General features: G+C 37.7%; 1 long non-coding RNA gene across 1 annotated transcript in view; it reads left to right on the top strand.

Moving 5' to 3' along the window:
• Positions 1-22,352, top strand: part of LOC141496329 (uncharacterized) — a 43,481-nt gene that overhangs the window by 5,687 nt on the left and 15,442 nt on the right. Inside the window, exon 3 of the long non-coding RNA XR_012471011.1 lies at positions 3,238-3,273. This is a non-coding gene — a long non-coding RNA (uncharacterized LOC141496329). The remainder of the gene's footprint in view (positions 1-3,237; positions 3,274-22,352) is intronic.

The following is a 22,352-nucleotide window of genomic DNA, read 5'->3' as shown; positions in this document are numbered from 1 at the left end:
ACGAGAGTTATGGCCCAGAACTCAGTACTCATATCCAATTGTATCCAAGAACCACAGGCAGTCAGTTTGTGGGATCCATTTGAGTTCCCGGCTGCCAAAGGCCAGGATGGAAATTTCAAATCCCAACCCACATCATTTATCACACACAAAAGTTCTCTTGATGTGGAGAGTGGAGCGCCTCATTATGAGGTGGGGCCAAAGACCAGGCAACCAGAAGGTTGAACCAGTCATTCTGATGAAGATTTCAAGGTCTCTCTGAATCAGATCAGATTCAATTCAATTCAATTTCAGTACAATTCAATCTAATCCTATACAATCGAGTCTATTCCAACAAGAATCATTTGTTATGGGCAAAGCCACATGCTAGGGGCTGAGAATCTAAAGATTTGCTAGCTTCTCCTCAAGGAGAGTTTGTGCTGAAGGGAAACATGGCATTCGAACATCTAAGATTACATTGAATGATTTTAAGTTGGAGAAGAACAATTTATAGGGATTAAGAAAAGCTTCCTCTAAGACATGGTCCATGAATTGTAACTATTTCTTTTAAAAAATAAAGTCATGGGGCAGCTACGTGGCGTAGTGGATAAAGCACTGGCCTTGGAGTCAGGAGTACCTGGGTTCAAATTCGGTCTCAGACACTTAATAATTACCTAGCTGTGTGGCCTTGGGCAAGCCACTTAACCCTGTTTGCCTTGCAAAAACCTAAAATAAATAAACAAACAAACAAATAAATAAATGAACATACATAAATAAAGTTGAATTGATAAAATGATTGTATTAATAATCAAAGGGTGGGGTGAAAGCACTCCAACAACTCATAGAAAGATGACCCATAACCCCTCTGGATTATCCCTAGGATGCTAAGGGAACATAGCAGCTGAGTTCTAGGGACCCAGCTAACGTAAACAATGGCATTAGAGGCAAACAGAATTAAGTAACTTGCCCAGGGTCACAGCTAGTCTGAAGTTAGATTTGAACCCAGGTCTTCCTGACTCTCGACCACCTAGCTGGGTGAGGAGTATATGGGATATTTAAGGAGGCCTAGTACCTCTGATGTGAGAGCTTTCAGAGCCCTTTTCAGGATTACTCTTCCTCCTTTGGCACTCAGCTCTCACCTATCGCTCTTAGACACTGTTAGAAGCACAGAGGCCACATCTCAATAAATCATTTTAGCAGATGAAGTGAACCAGGTTGAGGATAACCAATAGTTCTTGAATCCATCTGTGAGTGAGGAGTTGTCTACCCCGAAGATGTGAAGACTTCAGCCAGTGCAGAGAGTGGATGAGAACAATTTGTTCCAATGGCTATGAAGACAGCTGAAGACTGTGGAGCACATAGAGCTTGGTCAGACATTGAAGATGCCAGGGTCATCACTGAATCTTAAGCCATTGCCTTTCAACCCAACTTTTGTCTTGCCACTGGACTTTGATGACTCTGGAAGAGAGAGTGAGACTGATGACTTTGACCATATAACCCTGTGATGTCACTGGTCCTCTTCAAAAATGAAGGACAAATGATAGCTATAGGGTTAAGGGGAGAGGTATATAGGAAAGGAGTTTCAGAGTATTGCTGAATTATTACGGTGATCATGTGAATGTAGGGAAAGGAGCAGATGTGAGAGATACAGGGGAGACAGAAATGTCAAAATTTGGCAAGTGATTGTTTTGGGGTTGTAAGGGAAGGGGAGGATTCAAAGGCAGATGGTGGTACTCTTCACAGAAGAAGGGAAGTTTGGAGAAGGGGCAGGTTGAAGGGGGAAGATCACAAACTATGTTCTAGACATATTGCAGTTAAAAATACCCATGATACAACCAAGTGGATGTTCAATGGCTAACTGGAGACAAGAGACTAGATCTCAGAAGATAGACTAAGGTTGGAGATTTTGTACTAGGAGTCATCTGCATGGAAGTGATCATTAAACCCATGAGAGCTGATGAGATCACCCTGCCTACTGCACTCATCAAATGATCTTTAAAGAAAAAAAAGAGAGAGAGAAGCCAACTTTCCCATATTTGATTGGACTTAGAAATCAAAATTTTGGAGGCAGCTTGTTCACAAAATAGATGTGTTTGGAGTTAGGAAAATGAAAACCAGGACAACACAGAGGGACGATTCTGTACACGAACACTTCAGTAAGGGTGGAGATAGTGGTGCAGTGATAGAAAGTTACACAAGGATAACAAATATAATTTGTTGATTGGTTTAAACAGTGAATATGGTACTCAAATAGAATGTCCTCATGGTATTAAAAAAAGTGGACACATTCCAGTAGTTAAATGATGCAGCGTCCAGGTGGGTATTTAATGGTCCATGAAGAATTGGGAATGACAGTACAGACATCATAAATATCTGCTCTTTAACAGATTAAACACACAACCTTTTATGGAAAGCTGTTGCTCACTTCATGCATGTGGTCACCATATTTTCTAGAGAGTTTTTTTTTCTGGGGATACAATTAAGCTTCTATTTTATACAAGAGAAAAACAATCTGTATCCCAGCAAGTTGCCAATATCTTGCAATGATTTTAATTTTCATTTGCATCATTAAAGATGCATCCACTTTCATGGGCCTCTCCCACTTATATTTATTTGTCTGTTTGATTTAACCCAGTTTACATTTCCAAACTGTCCTAGGTCATAGTGCATTAAGTAAATTATGAAGTTTTTCCACATGAGAAACGAGCACTGACTTGACACATGGAAACAGAGCTTGGGTTTAGGTGAGTCTTATACAAGTTTGAAAAAAAATGAACACACAGAAAATGCAAGCCCAGCTGTGGGTCTGTAAAAATATCTACCAGACTGAAAAATTTGTACCAGCTCCAAATAGTCCTACCATCCACATTTTCTTAAACAGTTCCATTGAATTCTATGGCTTCTTTCTATAACTGAGTTCAGAGAACACATGCAGATTCTATTCTGATTTCCTGTTCTGGGGCACCTAGACTAAAAAGTCAAAAAAGACATACCGTTATCTTACTATAAAATAAAGATTCTCGGTGGCATCCTTTCTGAGCAGAAGAGTAGTTTGAGCCGACCATCTAATAGGATGAAAGCTCCTTGGGGGCAGGGACTGTTTCCTTTTGTATTTATATTCTTACATAGTTACTGGTACATAATAGACACTAAATAAATGCTCAATTAATTTTCTACAAGAAAATAAGCTCAGTTCATATTTAAAAATGGAATCAGATGGATTTTGTTTGTATTTTAAAATGTCACTTTCATTTTTTTCAGAATTATGTTCATCTCTTCTCCAATTCATGCAATTAGGTGAGTGTTTTCAGTTGTATAGTCTTCATTATATAATGAAAAGGCAAATTTTTTCATGAACATCCTTTCCCAAGTTTGGACCTAGGCATAATTGAGATGTAGATAAAATATATCTTTTAGTGCCTTTCAATTGTCAGTGGAAAATAGAAGAAAGTGTATGGGGGGGGGTTGATTTTGCATGCCCAAATCACTTATAATGATGTCTTCTATGTAGAATATATTGGGTGCCTGTTTCCAGGACACTGAAAGACATTCTACAGTAACCCAACTGACCTTTTCCATTGGCTTCTTAGCTGGAAAGGTTGGTGCCTGTAAAATGGCTTGAATAGGAACTCAGCTGGCTTTTCTTCATTGGAGGGTGAAAGACTCTTGCTCACAGATTTCATCATCTAGTAAGGAGGAAAGGCTTTTGAGGACCTCCTCCTCACAATCTCCCTCTCTCTTTAGATAATGTAGCACCAAGAAATAGTTTGGGATTTTGGCCTTTCTTTTCCTTTATCCTATTTTGTTCTAGATATGGAGAATTGAGACTCTGACCCTGGAGGACAAGCCATGGAGATGTAGGAGTCAGGAGTCCGGGTCAGTTCTTATAACCAGTTCAGAGTGAGAAATAGGAGTCTAGGGATGATAGACCAATAGGCCTTTGTATTTGAACTTGGTGCATCTAATACTGTGTAGATGCTTAGCCAAGCTATAACCCCCAATCCTCTCTCCAGAGACTGAGGTAGGGTAGGAGTGGGAAATTCTGCCCTTAAGATATTGAAGTAAGTGAATGGCTATTTGTTCTTGCTATACTTTTAAAATAAATTTCTCTTCATGAAAGCTAATTTGACATTAAATAATTAAATGGAACTGGGGTGCTAGTCACAGGATCATATAATAGAGGGGGGAAGAATTACTGGGGTCTCCAGCCAGTGTCAGAAGAGAGTCTTCCCCACCATTTCAGGTACCCAGAGAATTTTACGAGGGGGTAAAATGTAACAGGTCCTTCAATAAGATGGTGGGTTCAGAGAAAACTTTCTACCAGAGTGATGGTTAGAGATTATTAATCCAAGGAAGCAAGTAACAAGGGCAATGCATACCATTAGCCTGGGATTACCTGCCTAAAATTACATCTCCTAAGGGTTTAATTAAGGCAATTTATGAATCACTAGCAATTTACTTAACCTCATGATTGTGAGAGAAAGTATAGGGGTGCTTCTCTTGAGACAGTATGTGAGATTACTTCTACCTTTCAGCAGTGTTAACTTGGAATCTGATCCAGGACTTCAATACACAGCATTTGTGGTAATTTCTCATTATTCTTCTAGATGATTTTATTAATGAAGAACAAGTCCCATCTGTATAAATTTCTAGTTTTGAAAACCTTTATTCTGAACTTAAACATAAAAGAGCACTTCTATGTGAACAGCAGAATACAAGAAATGATGTGTGAAATGATTAATCTTTATTTCATTCACTTTAAAAATTAATAAACAATTTGCACATTCCTTTCAGAACTGTCCTACCTATTTTTGTTTCCTTCTGAATGTTTTTGTTCCTGATGCATTAAAAAGACTCTATTGTCCTCACTTTTTCTTTTGCATTATTATTGCTAATGCTACTTCTGTTCCTCCATCATAAGTTAAAAAGTAAAAAATCATAAACAAAAAAGAAATCGTTATAACAAACATAATTAAAAGAGACCTGCACAGAAATCCCATTAAAATGAATATAAGGAGGTGGGATGAGAGTGAGGTTCATTTAATACCCACTTCCTCTCTACCTTCCTCCATGTTTATATATTCTTCTCCTCACACATATCAATTATGAGAATTAGCAAATTCTATCCTCTTCTTCCTTTTTTCTGTACTAGTGTATGTCCTTTACCCTCCCTTCTTTTTCCCCTCTTAAAACTTGCAAAATAAAATCATCTCATTCCAGTTCTTTTTTCCTTTTTATAACTCCTATAATATATCTTCTTTGAAGACATTAAGGTTCTGAAGGGACATTTCTTTCTTCTCCCTTTATTAGTATGTTAGTATTTTATCATCAGAGAACTCAGTTAAATATTTTTAGAAATTACTTTTCTAAGGTTTCTCTTGACTCTAGCATTTATATTTTAAAGTTCCTATTCAGCTTTGGTCTTTTTATCAAAAATGTTTGTAATTTCTCAATTCCATTCAAGATCCAATTTTCCTCCTATAGAATTATACTCAGCTTTGTAGGATGAGTTAGAAGACAGTATCTTTTGCCTTGGTTAGAAAATTGCTGTTCCTGGGTATTTGAACTGTTTCTTTAGAGATATTGGCAATATTTATTCTTTAATATGGAAATACTGGATTTTGTTTTTGATATTCCTGAATTTTTACTTTTGTGAATTCTATTAGAAGGCGATTGCAGAATTTTCTCTTTTCACTTTGTTTTCTAGTTTCAATGGTTCTGAGCAGTATTTATGATTCTTTAAATATAGAATCCAGAATTTTGTTATCAAGATTTTTAGGGAGGTCAGATATTCTTAAGGGGCAGCTAGGTGGTAAAACAGCTAGAGCACTGGGGCTAGAGTCAGAAAGATAAGTCTTTCTGAGTTCAAATCTGGCCTCAGACACCTATTAACTTGTATGACCCTGGACAAGTCACTTAACCCTGTTTATGATAGCAGATTACTTCAGTATCCTTGCAAAGAAAACCTCAGTAGTCTGACCCATAGTCAGACATAACTGAAAGACTGAACAACTGCAACAAAAAGTGATTCTTAAATAAATGATGTCCCTTTGACTTGTTTCTAGGCTACTCGTTTTTTGATATCAATAGTTTGTTTTCTTCTATTTTCTTATTTATTAACTATATTTTGTTTTATTCTAATATTTCTTGCTTTCTTATGGAATCAATGATCTTTGCTTCATCTTTTCTAATTTATTGTATGAGTTTTCTACTTTCTCTTTTAAATCACCCATTCTTCCAATTATTTTCTTCAGAGTTGTTATTTAACTTAAAAAAATTTTTGCCTCCTATCTTCTAGGAATTCAGGTGGTCTTTGTGGAAGAGTTACTCTCCTTTTAGTTTGCATTCTTGTAGAGCTCTAACTCTGCTAATAATTTTTGATGTTAGTCAGTGTTTTTGCTAGTCAGTATCTTTAGTTTCTGCACTGGAGCTTTGTGCCAAGTTCGGCATTCGGTAGTAGGGTGAACTCTGTAAGTTCTGCTCTGGGTCATTGGGTTTTTCTACTCACCACTCCCTTCTGGGGTTAGACACCATTGGATTTTTGAGGCTCAGAAATGTGTATCATCAGGGACCTCTTTGACATCTCAGGATAAATGCTGGAGACCTTTCACTCCCCAGATTCTAGGACTATCTCAGTTTGAGATCTTCCATATTTCCAACTTCTCTGCAGGGGTTTTCTTGTTTAAGTTTCCCATTCTTACTTCATCTGCTCCTAGAGCCCTAAGAGTTACTGGTGCTTCTGGCTTGTATAGTGTCTTATTTGCTAAGGCTAATACTGGCTTTGCTCACTGCCTCTTATTCCATTGCCCGTGAGCTTCTGGATGACTTTTAGTGTAATTCTGATTGAGAGTACTCATTGGATTTCTTGATCATTATTCAATCTAGTGTGAATTTGAGTTTTTCCTTGGAATAGCTGTGACAGTTTGGCCTCCATTCAGGAAGCCATCTTGATCAGAAGTCCTTCAAATTTTTAATAACTCTTTGTTATTTTGTCTTTGTCAAAACCTCTCTTTTGAATTTTTCTCATTATGCCTTCTGTTGGTGTTATCTGGTTGGCTAGCTATTCCTCTAATTCAGCATTCCAGCTCCTGTCTGTACAAGTCACCCCTGGCTAGAGTTTCTGAATATATTTCAGGGAGAATATCTCAGAGTTCTAGGAATAGACGGCTCACTTACTATTAGAGAACACTCTGAGACGAAGTATCAACTCCATGCTAGGAAGTAGGAAGTTCTGAGTCTCTACTGAGGAGTTTTCCCCTTTCCTTCTAACTGTAAAACACTGGGAAGAAGTGGTAACATCTATCCCCTTTTTTACTTTTTAGTAGCTTCCTTCCTCTTTCCCCTTCAACTTCTCAACTTATACCAGGTGTGCTTCCTTTTGTTTGATTATCGGAAAGGTCTTGCTAGGTGTTTACTGCCATATTTGGGAAAGAATTTGATATTTGTAGCTATTCAAGCAATGTTTTATGTTTAATAGGGGACTTTTAAATGCCAAAAAGCCTTTGAGACTAGAAGAAATGAATCTTTAATGGAGGACTTTCAGGTACCATGACAAGTTGGAAGGAGAGAACTTCCTGGCATCCCACAGATAGATGACAGAAGATGGGTTTGGGTAGCTAAAACATGGATTAACAAAGCTAAGATACAAAAACATCTTGACAGGCTGGAATGACGAGTCAATTCCAGTAAGACAGGTGTGCTGTAGCCTGCCTAGGTCAGACCACACCTGTGCTATTATGCTGAGTTCCATGTACCCCATTTTAGGAAGGACATAGACAAACTAGACTGAAATTAGTGCAAGAGAAGACTGGTGGCAATGAGACTGGACACCATGACACAGGAGGATCACTTGAAAAAAATTGGTATTGATGAGACTGGGAAAAAACCTTAGGAAAGTCATGCTATTGTAATCAAGTATTCAAAGGACTGCCACGGAAAGAGATTTGGATTTTTTCCACTTGGTTTCAGAGGAAGAAACAGTAGGAGTAATGAAGGGAATTTACTGAAAGGCATATTTAGGTTCAATGTAAGGAAGAGAAAGGGTCAGCTAGGTGGTCCTGTGGAGAGAGAATTGGTCCAGGAGTTAAAAAGACTCATCTTCCTGAGTTCAAATCTGGCCTCAGACACTTACAGGCTGCATGACTTTGAACAAGTCACTTAATCATGTTTACCTCAATTTCCTCATCTATAAAATGATCTGGAGAAGGATATGGAAAACCACTCCAGTATCTTTGCTAAGAAAATCCCCAGTGAGTGATGAAGAATTGGACATGACTGAAAAAATAACAAGAATAAGAAAAATGTCTGACTCATTAGCATTATCAAAAGGTGCAAAGGACCACCTTAGGTTGACTCTTCAATAGAGTTCGAAATTTAAGCAGAGACTTGATGAGCACTTGGTGGGGATTTTGAGGAAGGGATTCTGCTTCAGGTAAGGGACTCAATGACCTTGGAAGTTTCCTCCAACTCTCAGATTCTGTACTTCCATAAAATTAGAATTTTAGTTGGCTTCTTTAGCTTCCTTCTTGTAAGACTATCCCCGTGTATTCTCAAGCCAAGATCAGGAAAGTAGAACTATTCTATTAGTATCATTTATTAAGACAATGTGGTCCAGGAGCAGCTAAGTGGCACAGTGGATAGAGCACTGGCCTTGGAATGAGGAGGACATGAGTTCAAATCTGACCTCAGACACTTAATAATTGCCCAGCTGTGGGACTTTGGGCAAGCCACTTAACCCCATTGTCTTAAATAGAAATAAAATTTTTAAAAAAGGGAAAAAAAGAGAGAATGTGGTCCAATAATGTTCACTTGATAGTGTGAGCTCCTTGAAAACATTATTTATTTATTTATTATTATTTATTTTATTATTTATTATTTTTATTATTTTCATCTTGTTATCATAACCCTGACCCTGGCATAGTGCTTAAGTCATGGTAATTGCTATTGAATTATGTGAGCCTAAGGATCATGGGACCTTTCCATTTGATTTGTAATTAAGACATTCTATATGTGTTGTCTCACCAATAAAATTTTGCTGTTTAATAGTGGGGGCTGTCTTACTTTCCTATTTGGATGAAGCAAGTGCTTAATAAATATTTTCATTCATAGTGAGTAGCAGTCTCATAAATTTTAATTCCAGAGGTAGAAAAAAATGCAGAAAGTTTAGGAAATATTGAGGCAGCATAATGTAGTGGAAAAAAACACTCAGTATGGAATCAGGAGAATGATGGATTCCAAGAGAAGAAATTATGGGTGGGAACATGGACAAATCACTTAATCCTTTTGAGTAACTGTTTCTTCTTCTGTAAAATGGAGAAAATCATAGACTCTGAGTCTCAGGTATGGTCCTCTGCTCTCTTGTAACCAAGCATCCAAGTTTAGTCAACTGGCTCTCCATCTTCAATGGTGGCTGAAGCAGAATCCTGGACCATTACTGAGCCCAGTGTTTCCTCAGTGGCTACTGCCCTTGATCCAACACTTAGTAACCTTTTTCTCAAGTTGTTATAGCTTAAGTGGACAGTTTTAAGAGCAGCTTTGTTTTTAGGAGTTTTGTCATAAAATGTCACTCTCACTAGAATGCACATTTCTTGTTTTTAGGTTTTTGCAAGGCAGTGGGCTTAAGTGGCTTGCCCAAGGCCACACAGCTAGGTAACCATTAAGTGTCTGAGGCTGGATTTGAACTCAGGTCCTCCTGTCTCCAGGATGGGTCCTCTATCCATTGTGCCACCTAGCCACCCTCAATGCACACTTCTTGAAGGCAGGGCTGTGGGGTGTGTGTGTGTGTATGTGTGTGTGTGTGTGTGTGTGTGTGCACCCTTCTCTGTTTCCTTGGTGCTTAACATAGTTGCCACATTTGCCCTCAATAAATGCTTATTGATTGACTCCCTGCCTTGGTAATTCAATCATCTCTGAATGTCTTCTATCTAATGTGCCAATTTCCCCAGTATTTTAAGAGACCTGAAAGCTTGTGTGGTCCTGGTGACTGTTCAATGCATCTTAGAATCTTCCCCCACCCCTTGAAATGTTTCCCTCTGGACTAGGATTCTCATTTTTTTCACTCAATATTTACTTAAAGACTACTTGAAATGGTGACTAATAATAGAGTGTGTGCTTGGAATTCTGTTTCCTGATGGCACTTTCTTAGTGGAATTCCACACCATGTGTTTTGATATTCTATCCAGTGGCAGTCACACAATACTTGCATTATCCTGGCTAATGGTAGTACATAATTAATATGTTTTCATAGGTAGAGTGATATCGGAAATGGTTTAAACAATCAGACTTGGCTTATTTGTTCATACATACTTGGGTGAACTTCCTTTCTGTATTGAAAATTAGCAATTAGTCAATTCAGCCCCAAATCTACTAACCAGTTTCAAAAATGGGTTCTAAGACATCACGTGTTTACTAATGTCCTTCACAGTAATGAAGAAGAAGTGATGGATCCAGTAATTGCAAAAAGAAATCTGTGTTTCTTTATAAAACCAAAGTTAAGCCCTTGTTAGTTTTATCAAAAGAAATAATGTTTGTTATAAGATATGATAATGACTGTAAAGTGCTTAGCACAGTGCTCAATATAAGTTGGCTCTTAAGGAATATTTCTTTCTTTCCTCTACTTCCCTTTAAGAAAGATGCCTTGTTTTCCTTAAAGTCATTAATGCAATTACCAACCAAAATCTATTTTTTCAACTCTATCGAATTTTTCTGAGAATGATCAACATACCTAACATTATTAAATCATGAAAAGGGAGTGGACTTTTTGCAGATGATTTTCTACAGCTGGCTTATCTTCATTTTCCTATGGCTGACAAGGAAATAGAGAGTACACAAGGCACTTTGCTGTGCCTATTGTTTGTTACCAACAAAAGATCATTGAATTCAGGCAAATAGAATTCACCCTCAAAAGCTCTCTTCAAAGTATCTGCCCACACAAATATGAAAATCATGTAAGATTTTATGACAGATGTGACCAATGATCTCAAGCATCAGCATGAGGCAAGGTCTGACATATTCCCAGGGTCATGGAGTTTTTTGAACTTTGCAAAGGTCAAATAGAAGAGGGATACTTTATTGATCTCAAAGGTCATTGAATGTTTCTATCTGCAAGGACCAACTTTGTGTTGACTGCATTAAGCTCCAGAAAGCTACAAAGGATCTTCAATAAAATCCATGGACACTCAAGAGAGATCTACCAAGCTACCATCCAAACTGGTGAAATAAAGCTTTGACTGTCTTTGGTTGGATGGGCAGCCTATTGAGTGAATCCAGCCCTCTTGTGTAATGGCTGCTTCCAATGAAGGATGGGCTAGGCCCAAGAACTGAGCAGAAGGAGAACACAAAGGAGATTTCTTTTGATTTCATTTAGGAAGCTGAACTTTTAAATTTATTTATTTTTTTCTTTTCTTTTCTTTATTTATTTTCTACAATATTTTTATTGTGAAAGTAACCATAAATCTCCCTCTCCCTAAAAAAGATAGAGAAATGGCAAGAGAAATGAAGTGAGAAGGAAAAAAAGTGTACTTCAGTCTTCATATACCATCAGTCTCCGGGATGGATTGCATCCTTTATTGTAAGTCCATCAGAGAAGTTCCTTCAATATGTTTTCCCACAGTTGCTATTGTTAACTGTATTTCCCTCTTTTCTATTTCTTCCCATTCCCATTTATTCTATTCTCTTTCTCCTTTCACCCTGTCCCCCCTCAGAAGTGTGTTGGACAGTTCTTTCAATGACCTCAAGCTTCCCCCTGCTACAAAAGTTCTTTTTAACATCAATATTCTACTAATATATGGTCATGAATCCTGGACTACCGCTATGACTGGCATTTACACAGGGATAGAAGGTTTGCAAATCATTCTACATAAATTATCTCGTTTGATTATTGTAATTTTGTAAGTTGCAAAATACTATTTTTAAAGAAATAAATACTTGAGCAGCTAGGTGGTGTAGTGGATAGAACACTGGCCCTGGAGTCAGGGGTACCTGGATTCAAATCCGGTCTCAGACACTTAATAATTGCCTAGTTGTATGGCCTTGGGCAAGCCACTTAACCCCATGTGCCTTGCAAAAAAAAAACCTAAAAAAAAAGAGAAAGAAATACTTGTAGAACCTTAAAAATGGGCCTACTTTTTTGATGAGTATAATGCTAGGTAAGGGGAAGTAATGATAGCAATAGCCTGGTTCTTCTTGTTTAGTTGTTCAGTGATCCCATGGATCAAAGTACACCAAACCATTCTATTGGCCACTGTCTCTCAAAATCTGGCCAATATCATGTTCCTTGCTTCCATGCCACTATCTATGCATCTCATCCTCTGTCATCCCCTTTTCCTTTTGCCTTCAAGGTTTTCCAGCATCAGGGTCTTACCCCATGAGTCTCATCTTCTCATTATGTGACCAAGTATTTAAGCTTCATCTTCAGTAATTGACTTATTTGACCTCCTTGCTGTCCATGGGATTCTCAAGTCTCCACTACCACAATTCAGAAGTGTCATTTCTGTGGCACTGAACTTTCCTTATAGTCAAATTCTTTTTTTAAAAAGAGATTTTATTTATTTTGAATTTTACAATTTTCCCCTATCTTACTTCCCTCCCCCCAGAAGGCAGTCTGTTAGTCTTTACATTGTTTCCATAGTATACATTGATCCAAATTGAGTGTGATGAGAGAGAAATCATATCCTTAAGGAAGAAACATAAAGTATAAGAGATAGCAAGATCAGACAATAAGATATCAGTCCCCCCCCCCAAATTAAAAGTAATAGTCCTTGCTCTCTGTTCAAACTACACAGTTCTTTCTCTGGATACAGATGGTATGCTCATTGCAGATAGCCCCAAATTGTCCCCGATTGTTGCACTGATGGAATGAGCGAGTCCATCAAAGTTGATCATTGCCCCCATGTTACTGTTAGGGTAGACAGTGTTCTTCTGGTTCTGCTCATCTCACTCAGCATCAGTTCATGCAAATCCCTCCAGGCTTCCTGAATTCCTATCCCTCCTGGTTTCTAATAGAACAATAGTCTTCTATGACATACAGATACCACAGTTTGTTAAGCCATTCCCCAATTGAAGGACATTTATTTGATTTCCAATTCTTTGCCACCACAAACAGGGCTGCTCTTATAGTCAAATTCTTACAGTCATACATTGGTACTGGAAAAACCACAGTTTTGACTATATGGAGTTTTGTTGGCAAGGTGATGTTTCTGCTCTTTACTAGGCTGTCCAGATTTACCATTACTTTCCTTTCAAGAAGCAACTGATCTTTAGTTTTATGACTGTAGTTGCTATTTGCAGTGATCTTTAGCATTCGTTAAATATTTTATGTGTTATTATTCCCATTTTACATATAAGGAAACTGAGATTGAGAAAGGTTAGGTGATTTGCCCAGCAAGATTATAATTCAGTTCTTGCCAGCTCCAAGATCTACCCTATAGACTTTTCCAAAGAATAATAAAAATTTTAGATGATGCAAAGGGAAAATGGAAAGACCATAGAGTAGGAAAATTGGCTAAAATTTATAAGCAATGATAACGTGTTTAAGTAGTAAATGATATCATCAAAGTCATTTATGACTAAGAAAGGACAGAAGGCAGTTATGTAGTGAAAATGAGCTAACAGATGGACAGCTCAAATGTGGCACTGATATCTTGAAATATTAAAGGAATCAGAGGAAATTTTGAGAATTTTGAGTGGATAATTGATAGAGATTTACAGACCAATAACCTGGACAAGAATTGTAGAGGATAAAAGGACATTGTGTGTGTGTGTGTGTGTGTGTGTGTGTGTGTGTGTGTGTGTGATGATTCACAGTGGGATCATATTTTCATTATAGTATCAGAAAAACATAGGATAGACTCTAACTCCTTTCTATTTTCTTTTCAATATTGATATGTTTATATAGTCAATGATGAAATTCAAAATAAATTTATTTGGAAAAGGGCTGAAACTTCCATTAGACAGGTGGCATTCGGGGAATGGAATGTTGGACTTGTAGTCAGAGAAATCTGATTTATAATCCTGCCTTAGACAGATACAATCTTAGATACTTAACAGTGGGATCTTGGGCAAGTTCCTTAACTTCTATGCTCTTTTATGGCCTTCATTTCCTCATCTCTAAAATGGGGATGAACATAGCTTCTATGTCATAGGGTGGCTGTGATGCCCAAATGAAGTAATAATTGTAAAGTGCCAAGCACAGAGTCTGATTCACTATTGGTACTTAAGACTTATTTATTTCCTTCCTAAAGCATTTTGCAAGCCTTAAAGTTCTACATAAATGCTATTTATTGATATTTTAATTTTTATCTTTCATTGTACCTACTAATCATGCTCAGCATCATCTGGTTTTAGAATTCACCAAATACTTATTTTTAAAAATAGAAGTTTGGTTTTTAAGAAGAAGCAATGGAGATTCCTCCTTACTGGAGATTTCAAAGTAAAGGCTGGATGGTTACTTGTCATCTTTTCCTGAGATGGATGGGACTGGATGACCAATGAGGTCCTTTCCATCTCTGAGCTGCTGTGATTCTGAAGTGTCCTACAATGGTATATTTATAGCTTGTTTGTAATATTTAATATAGACATATATACAGGTGTATGATATATAATTTAGCTATTGGTTATGCCATATATGCATGGCTGTACAGCCATCTATCCATCCATCCCTACACACAGGATGTTCCCAAAATCTTTTAAGTTTTAAGCTTCAAACTCTTAAATATTAAATTTTATAGCTTAGAACTGTACAAGGACTTTTAAAAACTTTTGCTTTGTTTGTATTTTTCTGTTTTTGTTTTGTTTAAAACTTGAATAGCTGAAAATTGCATGAAGACTTTCTGGGACATTTATTTCTATCTATCTATCATGTGCCTATCTCTCTCTCTCTCTCTCTCTCTCTCTCTCTCTCTTTCTCTCTCTCTCTCTCTCCTATATCTATCTCTCTATCTTAAGCCTTCATATATCTCTCTATATATCTATCATCTATGTATCTATATAGCTAATTATCTATCATGTACCTACACCTCTCTCTCTATGTATCTACATATCTATCTTAAACCTACATATCTCTTTCTGTCTATATATCATCTATATATCTAATTATGTATCTATCATCTATCATGTACCTACATCTCCATCTCTTTATGTATATATGTATGTATGTATCTATCCACCTATGTATCTATCTTTCTATCTATTTATATATCTATGTATCTACCTATATATCTTTGTATCTATGTATCTATCTATTTAGGTTTCTATCTATGTATCTATGTATGTGTCTGTCTGTCTGTCTGTCTGTCTGTCTGTCTGTCTGTCTCTCTCTCTCTCTCTCTCTCTCATCTCTCTGCATACAGCCCTAATTTGCTGATTGGGTATTGCCTGTAGCTCTGTATCCTGTTCCATGGAGTTCTGTTTCCGAGCATGTATTCCAGGCCCTTCAGTCTTCACCTGCTCTTTGTATGTGGTATCTAAATGAACAAAGAAGGAGCTGGCGATTTAGTCTTGACTGAAGCACATCCTACCCTTGTGGAATAAAACAGATGCTGAGGGGAAGGGCCCGTCTCCATGGGGCTCCTGGGATTTCAGGTGTGGGGTATCTTTCAGGAGCAAAGTCATATGGGATGAACAGCTGACCACCAGATGGTTTTTGCTAATTGTATCCGCTCTGTTCCCTTTCCTTGGTGGCTCGAAGGTTTCCTGTCCCTGCTGTCTGTCTGTCTGTCTGTCCTGCTCTGAAAATTTATGATCCAAACCCTTATGGTTCTCACATGGGTGCTGGGCCCCAGGCACAATTCCTGCTCTGTGTTTTGCAAACAGAGAGACTGTTTTCTTTTGTAAGACTCAGACTTTCCCCAAGTCAGAAGTCTGGTTTCTACCACTTATAAGTTTCTAATAACAGCTTTCAATTCAGTAGCATTTTAAGATGGCTGGTGATGCTGGGATATATGTAGCCTGGATACCAACAGTTCTTTTTTCTAGATGAGTAAACTGAGTCTGGAAGGGTCTCAGAGACCCTTGAGTCCACCTGTTCCATTGTACAAATGAGGGAACTGAGGCATAAAGTTGGCAATGTTACACATGGTCACACAGGTAGAAAACTGTAGAAGTATCATTTGAATTCAGATCTTCTGCCTACAGAGCCATTGATTACCTTTTATTCTGTAGCACACTGCCTTTTAGATTAGATTGTCTTCTTTGAGTCACTGGCACTTCTTTGCAATGTTGACACGCACAGCTTTGAGTTTCCATGTGCAAAGTGGCAAACGGTGACCCTCCCCACTGACCCAAAGGTGGGATTTTGAGAGCAAATAATTACAACCACAAGTATCATTATCATTTTTTTTTGGTGGAAAGTGAACTGTTATATTCTGAAATTAAATAACAATACATTAGAAGGTAGCTAGCAAGTTGGCTCAGTGACTTCATTTTGAAGTTGGGAAGCTCTGAGTTTGAATCTTGCTTCTTGTATTTTACTAGCTATGTGGTCTCAGACAAATCACTTAGCACTTAGCAATCAAGGTTATTGTGGGATCAAATTGAATGCATTAATGCTTATAAGGGTTTGACAAAAATTAATGTGTTGTATAAATATTAACTATTTATAATTATATATAATAAATATTAAACATATTATTTATATATAATATAAATATATTATTATAAAAGTACTGTGGTAAAAGTAGAATTTGATAGGAAGGGGAAAGTGTGAATATCTAAAGATGGAAAGATGACCATGCCTCCAAGCCATAGTGTTTGGTTCTGCTTGGAACAGTCTTAGCAGCACCTACACATGATCCCAGGAGAACTTACTAGTTGGAGGGGAGTTAGCATGAGTTCAAGTGGTCCTCTAGTAGTTATGAACAATGGAGTCCAACATGGTATTTCTCTTCAAAGTCAGCCTCATGGGAACTCAGGTTAGCACAGAAGGGTACAAAGATAGTTTTAAAAGGGACCTTAGAGGTCATCTATTCTAAACCTCTAATTTTATAGATGGGGAACCTGAATCCCAGAAAGGGGAATAACTTGACTTAAAGCCACACATGTATCTGGTAGCAAATCTGAGATTAGAACTGCTGTTCAATCTAGGGGACTCTGACTACTTTATGACCCTCTACAGAATCATTGGTTTTTTTTAAAGAATCTTTCTAACATTTAGAGATAGTCCTTGTTTTTAAACTGGAAAAAAAGACAAAACAAGAAATGAACTCAGAGCATTTTTGAATCTTTCTTTTGCATCAATGTTGGCTACATTTTTAGGATATTCTTACCTACTGGCAGAGACATTCCATTCTGGGCTGAGGAGACATGGAATACAAGTTGGCATCTTGGCAATCTCTGACAAATGCACAGGATGAATTGCTCAGGCATCTTGAGCAGTCTTTTGCCTAATACCTTGTTGGGGCAATGAGAAAAGATTGGCTCTCAAATTTCTGGTTGGCATCTTTCCCCTTGGTACATTAGGAAGGTTGCCACCATCCTGAGGCAACATGGTTTATTGAAACAGGTCCTAATAACCCAGTATTGGTTTTTATGCCTGATGCTGTCGTCTTTGGTGCCCCTTTCTCTTTTAAAATCTTACTTTATTAATACATTTTATTTTTATATCTCCATGAATATCTCCATGCCTTCTTCATCCCTCCAACAAATTAACTAGATTTTCAAAGAGAGAGGAGAAAAAGCAACTTGGCAAAAATCAAATAACACATTAATGGCATATATGCAATAACTCCCAATCTCTGCAGAGTGGAAAGAGAGGTGCATATAATCAACTCTTTTCTGAAACCAAGTTTGGTCATTATAATCATATGGAATTAAATTTTGTTTTCTATGATTACATTATTGTAATCATTATGTAGTGAAAACTAGTGGATAGTGCTGGACTTTGACTTAGGAAGATTCAACTTAAAATATGACCTCAGAAACTTATTAGCTAGGTAATCCTTAGTAAATCACTATTTGCTTCTGCTTCCTCAACTGTAATTTGGAGTTAATAATAACACCTCGCCTCATAGGATAATTGTGAGAATCAAAAGAGTTAATACTTACAAACTCACTTAGCATCATATCTAGCAGAGTAGGTACTATATAGTACCAACAAGTAGGTACTATTTTGTCGGCTTTGCCTGCTAGATGCGGTATCAATTCATCTAATTCTCCTCATGCTTCTTTGAATTCTCATTTGCCATTTTTTACAGCACAGTGCTCCTCATGTATGTTTTTTTATCATAGTATATCGAACAACCCTCCAATTGATGAGCATCTACTTTGTTTCCAGTTATTTGCCTTTCATGTACCTTCCTTCTGAAAAGGCAAATTAGAGGAAGCACAAAGGTTGAAAGGAAAGATAAACCTTATATTTACATGAGTTGAAATGACAAAGTTCATGTTTTTATTATCAATCAATAATAATTGCATAGGTACCTCCTATATGTTTCATTTCCCATCTGGCTTCACTCCTTTAGATTTCTCCATTGTAGCCCTAGGAATCCTCATCATCCTACAAGATCACATCAGTTTTGGTATTCGCACCTCTTTAGACTTTTCCCCTTTGATTGGAGGAAAGAGTGAAGAAGTCTTCCTTAAACCTCCATATAAGTAGAATACTCAGATCTTGGTCATCTCATTTTCCATAGGAAATAAATTAATAAATTATTAAATGAATCATGTATTAATGTTAGGCATCTTCTCTTTATACCCTTTGATTTTTAGCTTCCTTTTATATGTTGTCTTCCATCATTAGATTCTAAGCTCCCTGAGGGCAGGGACTTACTTTTCCCCATATTTGCATCCTCAGTGTACTAGAACCTACATTAAAAATGTTTATTGACTGGTTGGCTGTGTGCTAGGCAGTACGGATACAAAGACAAAAGACAAAACACAGGATCTTTCCAAAAGAACTCTATTCTATAGAGGGACAGCAGGTACATGATTAGGCATATACACAACATAAACTAATCAGTGAACCAAAGAATGAATTCCATATAATTTGAGAACAGGTATACCATTTAGATGCAACCTAGAATAACTCTCTTCTCTTTATAGATAAGGGAACAGAGTCTAAGAGAAGTGAGGCGATTAACTCAAGGTCATACAGTTCTATTTGACAGAACTGGGATTAGGTTTTCTGGCTTCCACTACCAGGCTCATTCTATTATAACATGCTTCTAATTTAGTTGAGTAGGAAAATCAATTGGTCAATTAACAGAAATAAACTCAAATTTATCATTATTTGATAATCAAACCTATTGACTGATTGAAGCTGGTGCTTTTTAACAGGTTATTTTGTTGTTAATGTTGACATTGTCAGGTTCATAGTTAGGAATTCTGATGTCTGGGGCAATTCTATTGAGTCAGGGGTATATGGACTGGAGCTGGGAAGCATGTGTTGATGACTCTTTTATGACTGAGTTAGATTGGAAACAAAGTTTGTGGAATATGAGTTTGTGAAATTACTTGGCCAGGATTGGTGGACAGGAGAATGGGTGGGAGTAGAGAAGATTGTGAGTCAGAGTGAGAAGGAAGGACAGTGACCATGGATGACAGCAACAAGAATTTATTTTTATTGAGTTTAATTTACTCATCTTCATGAACCCATTCAGTCGTTTATATATGTATCTGTCTCCCCATCTGCCATCTAGCTGTCCCTCCAGCTACCTGTCTAGCCATCCATTTGTCCTTCTGACTGTCTATTTCACTTCCATGTCGTGGCATTATTTCCCATGCTATCATGGTCGTCTTTGAGAATAAATAAATAACATCATCAACAAGCAAGAACAACCTAACTACCTATTTGCGTCTAGATCTCCCAACCTCAAGACTAAGGAGTATGGAAACTTTATCCTGATTCGTTTTTCCAAATTGTGCGGATTCATTCCTTTTAAAAAAAACTATCTGATGGCTCTCTATATTGGTTCACTATATTGGTAAAAGATGTAGCTGTTGTCTTTGGCCCTACAGCATCTCAGATCTCTTACTCAAGCAATTCACCAACCTCAGCAGTATCAGATCTTACAGATGTGTGCCACACATGGCTAGCCAATTGAATTTAGATGGCATGGAGTCAATTTTAAAAGAAGTAGTTCATAAGTAATGACAGCAGTAATCCCTTGTCAGGATTATTATTGGGCTCAGAAGAAAATGGTACCCCTGAAGAGAATTCCATCATGGGTCCAAGTCTGTTCCTGGAAGATAAGGAGACATCGAGTAGTTCTGGGGAGCAAAGAGCTTGGTATCAATACCAACAAGAGGGGTGTAAGCAGTCTGTCTTGGAGGAGTAAACAAGTGAGGTGCTTCCAGGAGGAAGTTGAGTTTCAGCGAATACCAGAAGATGGAAGGACTGAGATGAAGAGAACTAAGGTAAGTGAATCTTCAGTTCAGAACTTGAAGGTCCCTTAGGGGGCATCAAGTATACTTTCCCATTTTACAGATTAATTGAGGGTCAGAGAAATGAAGTCAACTTCTCAAAGTCAGACAGATACTTAAGTGGCAGGGACACTATTTGAACTTGTGTCCTTTGACCCCAAATTCAAAAATCAGAAGAGAGGACAGTTCCAATGGGCGCACTGGAAAGGGAGCAGGGAAAGATAAGAATTGGAGAGGACAAGAGTTGAATTTATGGGGCGGCTAGGTGGCGAAGTGGATAGAACACTGGTTCTGGAGTCAGGAGTACCTGAGTTCAAATCCAGCCTCAGACACTTAATAATTACCTAGTGTGGCCTTGGGCAAGCCACTTAACCCCACTGCTTTGCAAAAAGCCTAAAAAAAAGAGTTGAATTTACTATTGGCAAGAGAGGTAATCAGAATGGTGGGACTGACTGGTCCCTGTGCATGTGACTCTGCACATCCAGGGACCATGAATAGCATAGGTCCCCAAACCAAAAGCATTCTTCAGAGATCATCTAGCCAAAGCCTATCATTTTACTGCTGAGGAAACTGAGACCCAGGGAAGTAACTTGCCTAAGGTCACACAGCTAGTAAATAAGTAAGGTGGGATTTGGACTTGGTTCTTCTAGTTCTAAGTCAGTGCTTTTTGTGGGAAAGGGAAACAAGGAAATATGTCCCACCTTGACCAGAAGGCAAGTCTCTTGGTCTAGGAGAGGAGTGTGATGGTGATGGGAAGGTTGAATGAGAGCTGGGCCATTGAGTAGGCCATCCCTGCATGGTCAAAGTCACCTCAGCTCCTTTTTAGGAATTCTGAGAAAGAGGAATGAGCCAAGCTCAGTCCTTGGTGAAGCAGGGACTCTAAGTAAGTTATTATTGAGCTTGGAAGAAAATGCTACCACCGAAGAGAATTCCATCATGGATCCAAGACGACAGTCTTAGCTTGGAAGATAAGGAGACATCAATTGCTAAAACTGACAGGCCCACCTGGGTCTCCTCCAGCCTCCCCAAGGGTCTTCGAGTTTGCTCTATTTGACTGTGAATGAATTGAACAATTAATGTAACATTATGAATATTTATATTTTTTAGCCCAAAGAGATCTATTAAATTATGAGGATTCATTTCCCATGCTCCACTGGGGAAAAAATTCCTTATAAAATGAGTCATATATTAACAGTAATGGCAGCATTAGACATAATAAAAGCAATGATATTGAAGTTGATCAGGGACAGATGTTTTACATATTTTATCTAGGAATTATAGTCCAGGTTTAATTACCAAATTAATCAGATGTTTTTCGAGCATGGGACAGATGGTATCAAGGGGAAGGACCATATTTCAGGCATCTCAGAGTCCATTAAAAATAGTCAAAGTTCTCAAATAAGCTTTTAAAATAGTTGGTCCTTGTTCTTTCTGCCATGGCTACAGTGGAGCTTCAAATGTGAGGAATGTGTGTGTGTGTGTGTGTGTGTGTGTGTGTGTGTGTGTGTGATACTCTCATGTGTTCACTAACAGTTGCATAATTTGTTGAGTCCCCTTTCATTATAGTTCATTAAAAAGCAACCTCATGTCCCTTTGCTTTTTGAAGGGTCTTATTTAGTCTTTAATAATTATTATTCTTACACATATCAGGGGAAATTTAAATGGAGATTAATGTAAAATCCTAAGGTTGGTTAAAAAAATCCCTCAACTTCACAAGTAGATGATTGCGAGGTGTAGCTAGAGAGCAGTTTGTCTGAACAATAACTATGGGTTCCATTGGGTCGGTAATAATAACTAATAAAAGCTAGAATTTATTTGGTGTTCTTAAGATTTGCAAAGCATTTTACAAATGTTGACTGACTTTATTCTTATGACCTTGGGAGGCAGATGTTACTGATTTACCCATTGTACAGATGAGGATACTGAGGCAGACAAAAATTAAGTGATTTATTTAGTCCATGTTTGAGGCAAGATTTGAACTTGGATTTTCCTGATTTTAGGGCCAGTGCTCTATTTGCTGT

This window comes from Macrotis lagotis, chromosome 8 (assembly GCF_037893015.1).
Source record: "Macrotis lagotis isolate mMagLag1 chromosome 8, bilby.v1.9.chrom.fasta, whole genome shotgun sequence".
NCBI classification, from domain to species: domain Eukaryota; kingdom Metazoa; phylum Chordata; class Mammalia; order Peramelemorphia; family Peramelidae; genus Macrotis; species Macrotis lagotis.
Note: the sequence above shows the minus strand (reverse complement) of the source record. Positions and strands in the feature narration are given on the sequence as shown.